Genomic DNA, 6,907 nt, shown 5'->3' on the forward strand with positions numbered 1-6,907 from the left:
TGGAGTGGTTTGCCATTTCCTTTTATAGCTCATTTTACAGATAAGGAAACTGAGGCAAACAGGGTTAAGTAATTTGCCCAGAATCACACAGCTTGTAAATGTCTGAGGCTGGATTTGAACACAAAGATGAGTTTTCCTGACTCCATGGGGCCACCTAGCTGCTGCCCCATAAGCAATGTATAATCCTTTTATGCTAAATGTTACAGCACATCTCAGATTGCTGTTTTCCATATCATTATCCAACATGGATGTACTTGATTTGAAACGTTTATACAATAATGTCTACGGTTTATATAGCACTTTGATATATATTTTCTCATTCGATCCACCATGTGAGTTTAGAAATTACCTTAGAGGTCATGTCAAATACCTGCCCTCCTTCCCTAACCACTTTTTAAAAATTAATGGGGGGAAAATAGTCCAGGCAAAGATATAACTTGCCTAAAGGCAAGATAGTAAATGGGAAGAGTCAGGCTTTTGGTTATCTTTCCATTTGTTGCAAGTGGAAGGATGGCTTACTTAAATCTCTTCTAGATGGTTGTTAGCAACCAGAGAGAAAAAACAACTGCAGTAGACTGCATTAAGGAGCTAGACACCAACAGTGTACATTCACTGGGGTCTTTTCATACCCTCTGGACCTCTGCATTGCTACAAGAGAAAATTCTCTAACCTGGAATGGAATCAATAATCAATTTCCTTTGTGAAGTTTACAAGAATAAGAATTTGCAGACATCCTAAGACCTCAGTTGACTGATTATTGTTATGGAGACATGATAGAAATACATTCCATTATCGTTTCAAACAAAATGGGAAAATATCTACTGAGTACCATCAGCCTTCAGGGAGGAAATGTGTAGGGTCTTTTATGGTTAGAGAGGACCTTAGATATAGGGTTTTATTGTTTTGGTTTTTTTGTCATGATATGCCCCCTTTTGGCTACTCCTAACTGAACAAAATTAAGCAAAACAAATCAACACTTAACTTGGAACAGTTCTTATCTAAAATAATGTATCTATTTTCTGCCTTCTGCTTCCATGACACTTATATTGTTCATTAGCTTCTCTTATTTAGATGCCTTTGCACATGCTTGTGCTTCTGGTGCTTTCAGACACCTTGTTTTCTTTGGAGGATATTTCATCTTTCTAACTCCAATACAGATTACTTCTAAACTTTGCTAATAGGAATAGGCAGTTTTCAAAGGAAGGCGTTCAAGCAATCAGTTGTTTAGTCTTGTCTCACTCTTCGTGACCCTGTTTGGAGTTTTCTTGCCAAAGATACCACAGTGGTTTGCCGTTTCCTTCTCCAGCTTTTTTTACAGATGAGGAAGCTGAAGCAAATAAAATTAAGTGACTGGCCCAGGGTCATATGGCTAGTGTTTGAGGCTCATCTTTGTGAGTTCAAAAACATCCACTGGGTCACCTAGCTGCATGACCACATGAAATAATGCTCAAAGTCGCTAATATGGAAATTCAAATTAATGCAACTCTGAAGTTCCATCTCACATCAGAATGGTAAAGATCACAAAAAAGGGAAATGACATGGGAATACTATAGAAAAATTACATTAATGCACTTTTGGTGGAACTGTGAAATGGTTCTGCCAGTCTGGAAAGCATTTTGTTACTATGCCCAAAAAATAAAATGCATACCCTTTGACCCATCAATATTACCTAAAAAAATAAAGGAAAAGGACCCATAGGTACAGAAACAGTAGCTTTTTGTAGTGATAACTGGAAACTGGATAACTGCCTATCAGTTGGAGAATGGCTGAATACATTATGGTATATAAATAATAGGATACTGTTATACTGTAAGAAATAATGAAAGGGATGGTTGCAGAGAAATGTGGGGAGATATTTATGAACTGATGCAAAGTGAAGTGAACAGTCAATAATACATTAAATTTCCACTATGTTCCAGGCACTTGCCATAAAAAGAGGCAAAAGACAATCCCTGCCTTCAAGGGTAGGAGACAGAATGAAAACTTGTTCGTTGAAAAAAATTAGAAAAAACAATTTTAGATTCCCCAATGCGGTGGTCCAGGGGGAATAGCCATACTTTTTGTTTCTTCATGCAACATAGAAAAACTCCCTGTGTTGTCTCCTTTTGAGACTCACTCCATCCCATCATTACCTCTATGTCCAGATCCTTACGGCTGCATGCTGACTTCAAATAAGCAACTACATTCACACCGATATCCCCTCGTACTGTGGCCTGGGTCCCCATACGTCAATCATTTTATCTCTAATAACCTTTTCTGCTACCTCAAGTACCTTCGGGGATAGTCACACCTTAGACATTCTCAAATCTGTACCAGCTTGGGGAAGATGTAGTCACAGATTTCTTATGTGTGACTTATGACATGTCAAATAATGCAAATTAAAATTCCTGAAGTTTAGAAAACTTAACCAATGGCAGGAAGAAAATAAAATAACACACTACAAGCTAATTAAAATAAATAGAGCAATTCATCATCAAGACGTTGTTCTGGGTACTTCTATACCACCACAAAAACAAGCATACTAAAATGAAGATTTAGACTTGAAGAGAAAATCTAATGATTATAGGTATGAAAAACCAGAATACCTTACTTTCCCCCACTCCACCCACAGAAATAAATGGCCATTGCTCTAAATGAAGTTGAATAGGACCAAGGCATTAAAATCCAAGCATATCAATTTATTAGCAAGATTAACAATTGCATAACCAATTGAGTCCAAAACCTCAGTAAGTACAAGGATGGCATTTGGGAGTAAACAGCATTCTTATAAGCAATAATGAACCAATCAATTTACACAGTCTTGGGAGTCAAGATGGCGGAGTAGAAAGATGTATATACTCTAGCGCTTCCCCCGCAGCCCACAAAATACCTATAAAAATGACTCAACAAAGTCTAGAGCAGCGGAAGCCACAGAACAACAGAGCGAAAGAGGTTTTCAGCCAAAGGTAACCCAAAAGGCCAACAGGAAAGGTCTGTCTCACAGGACGCTGAGCTGAGCCAAGCACAGCCCTGGCCACGTGGCACTGGAAGGAACAGGACCTGAACAGACCTCTGGGCAGAGCTCCTAGCAGGGAAAGCCCTAGACACTTCAACCCACAAGCAACAAAGAAAGCTCCAAAGGTCAGTGGGGGAGAGCTTTCCCAGCTGGGCAAGAGGGAATGGGGTTTCTCCAGCAATAGCCCCAGGTGAAGGCAGAGGCCACAGCAGCAGACTGCAGGCAGCTACAGAGGCCGGGAAGCAACCTGGGTCCATTGTTTAGGCAGCTCACCTTAAAGCCTCTGGCAGTAGGGAGCAGCTGATCTAAACCCCAGCCCTCAGTGATGGCCCTGTTCCCACCCAAAGCCCAGGGGAACCCAGCAGCTGAGTCTAATCTCTTGACAAAGGATTCAGAAGTCAAGTAACTGACTGGGAAAATGCCCAAAAAAGGGGAAAAAATAAGACCGTAGAAGGTTACTTTCTTGGTGAACAGGTATCTCCTCCCATCCTTTCAGATAAGGAAGAACAAGGCTTACTGTCACAGGAAGTTAAGACCCCTGCCTCCAGGGCCTCCAAAGTGAACTTAAACTGGTGTCAGGCAATAGAAAAGCTTGAAAAGTGAGTTAGCAGCTTGCTAATATAGAACCAAAAAAATGCTGAAAAAAGTAACACCTTTAAAAAGAGGCTAACTCAATTGGAAAAAGAGGTCCAAAAAGCCAATGAGGAGGAGACATTAAAAAGCAGAATTAGCTGAATGGAGAAGAAGGTTCAAAATAGTTCTCTGAGAGAACTGAGTTCAGGGAAATGAATGACTATGAGATAAACCAAGCAGTTAGAAAACAAAATTTGCACACTCTTGAGTACATGGGCATTCTCTCTTCTGAATGGTCAGAGTTTTACAAATGTGGTTATTTCCAGAACATCCTGGTACATTTTGCAGTCATTACCAAGCATCCTGGAACATTCTTGTAATAACTCCAGAATGTTCCAGGAAGAAACTCCAAGTTTAAGTCATTGAAAAATCAAATTTCAGAACAAGTCTTAGAAAATAAATTTTAAGAAATAAAAATATATATCTAATAGTATATATAATATAGATAAAATAAATAAATGAATTTCAGGATGCCTCAGAATGGTACAATTCTACTGTTACACAAAGTCAATGGAAAAATTGGAATATGGTATTACAAAGATAAGGAGATTAACTTGCACCTAAAAAATAACATCCTGAAAAACTCAAACCTCAAAGAAAATAACTGAAGGTTAAGTAAAGAGAAAGAATTTGAATCATTCATTCAAAATAACCTGGAATGTGTGCAAATAATCAGTTTACATATCGACAAAGCAGAAAATCAAGTACTTTCAGATATGGTCAAGGCTAGATAAGGACATGAATTCAAAATGTGGGGAATATTTTGTTTCATTTTCTTTACAACTACATTGGCAGTGAGAAGGCAGAGTATCATCATGGCGAAGAACTTAAGTATAATGGAAAATAATAGTTGGGGAAGGGAATTGTCTTTCCCCCATACCCCATTAATGAATCAGTGTTGGCTAGATAATGAAGAGATTTGCTTCTGTAATGGGGACAGGATTAATTAAAAGGTAAGAGAAGGGGGAGTTACTGCTCAAGACTAAAGAGTAAAGAAGCTTTCAGTCTCTTCCCCTGCCTTAAATGGTAGGGTGATAAAGATAGGACACTACAGGGCAGAACACAGGGAGAAGGGAAAGTTGGTGATAGCCATAAGAAAGTGAACAATCTGACAAAAACCCTAAGCTAGCCCATGAAGATTGGAGGGGTGAGAAAAGAGTATGAAACAAATGTGGAGGTGGGGGTGGAAATGGGGTGACTCCTCCAAGACTAGCTCCTACCGTAGAAGGCTGTGTATCAGTAAAGGCACAGCTTAGAGAGGGGTAGAACAAGGTAAACAAAATTCACAGGGATGATGACATTGAAAGAGATAAGTGATAAGGAAAAAGCAAACAATCACCCCCAAAATGAGGGGTCCCAACAATTTCTACTCCACAGTAATTCTGAGAGTATTCTTGGGAATAAATTCTATGGAATCCTAGAAGACATAGGGGATTACAAAGGGAGTAGAAGGAAAACATTTTTGAAAGGGACACCACAAATTAATATCACTGAAATAGAGTGAATGCAGTGGGGCGAGGAGGTGGGGAGGATTACGTACTGCATTCTGAAATGGAAAAGGAAAGTTTTTTTAAAAGGACAAAAAAATATAATGAGTTTGGGTTTCGGCATTTGTATAAATAAAACAGAAACTTAAGGTGGAATTCAAAAAGTTAGTGTTATGTATTCCTTCCTCACCTCTATTTTAGTATTCCTAATTTCCTTTTAAAAATTAATTAAATTTCCATTTAAGCATAGCTCAAATGACCTTTCTACATGAATCTTTTCCTTTTCTCTAATCCTATTCTCTCTGCCTGTCCCCTCTGCCTGGAACACTATCCCTCTTTGACCCCACTGGCTTCCTTTATGACCCAACTAAAATCCTACCTTCCACAGGAAGCTTCCTTAACGCCTCTTAATTCCAGTGCCTTTCCTCTGTTGACTATTTCCTATTTATCCTACATACATTTTTTGTTGTTGTTCAGTCATATCTAACTCTTTGTGACCCCATTTGGGGTTTTCTTGACAAAGACACTGAGGCAAATAGGATTAAGTGACTTGTCCAGTGTCGCACAGCTGGTTGGTAAATATCTGAAGATGAATCCTGACTCCAGACCCAGCACTGTATCCACAGCATCACCTCGCAGCCTATGTCAAGCTTGCTTTGTATTTATTTTTGCACAGGTTGTGTTCCCCATTAGATTGTAAGCTCTCTGAGAGGAGGGACTGTCTTTTGCTTTATTTTGTATCTTCAGTGCTTAGCACAGCGTCTGGCACATAATAGGCACTTAATAAATGGTGAATGATTGATTCTTATGCCCTAATTATTACTACCTTCCTCCCTAGTTACTTTTTAATTATCTTGCATATGTATGTATATCTGTGAGTGTACATGTACATACACATGCGTATGTGTGTGTTTCCCTTATAGAATAAGTTTGTCGAGGGCAAGAACTTTCATTTTTTAACTTGTATTCCTATGATGTAACCCAGTGTATGTCACATAGTAGGTGATTAACAAATGCTTGTTGGTGGATTCATTAGGTTTTTTAAAAGCACAAGAACAAAAATATAAAACAAAAACATGACATTGGATAAATTATATTTGACTGACCTATTAGACTGACCTACAAACTAATTCTGGATGGGAAGGTAAAGTAGTACATTTTTCTTAGTATCCTTTACAAAAATTGTTCATGTGCTGAGGCATAAAGGAATCATGAATGTAAGAAAAAGCAGATATAATAAATACCTTTTTGCATACTGTTTTCTAGTCTAGACCTGTGATTTCATTGTTAAAGGGAGTTTCCCTCTACCAGTGCAAATTAGTAGCTGCTCAGCAAATGAAAACCTTAGAGGTACACTGAGTACACTGAGTTGTTAAATGACTTGTATTCACACAGACTATATATACCAGAGATTGGCCTTTAACCCATGTTTTCCTGACTCTGAAGCCAACTCTTCCTCTGATATATACCATGGGGCTTTGGAGTAAAGGAAAAACTACAAACCTAAAGAGAGCTAATGATATCCTGAATAATGACTGAGTCAAAGAATGAATCCTAGAAATAATAACAATTAATGATGATGAAATAGCATACTAAAACATTTTGATACAACTAAAGCAGTCCTGAGAGACAAATTTATAATTCCAAAAACACATTTAGCCAAATAGGAAAAAAGCATCAATGGACTAAGCATGTGATTTTTAAAAATAGAAAACAAATTAGCAAACCTAAAATAAGTACAAAAGAAAAATCTTAAACTGGAAAAATAAAGAAACTTGAAGATTAAAAGATT

Source organism: Notamacropus eugenii, chromosome 5, assembly GCF_028372415.1.
Source record: "Notamacropus eugenii isolate mMacEug1 chromosome 5, mMacEug1.pri_v2, whole genome shotgun sequence".
Classification (NCBI taxonomy): domain Eukaryota; kingdom Metazoa; phylum Chordata; class Mammalia; order Diprotodontia; family Macropodidae; genus Notamacropus; species Notamacropus eugenii.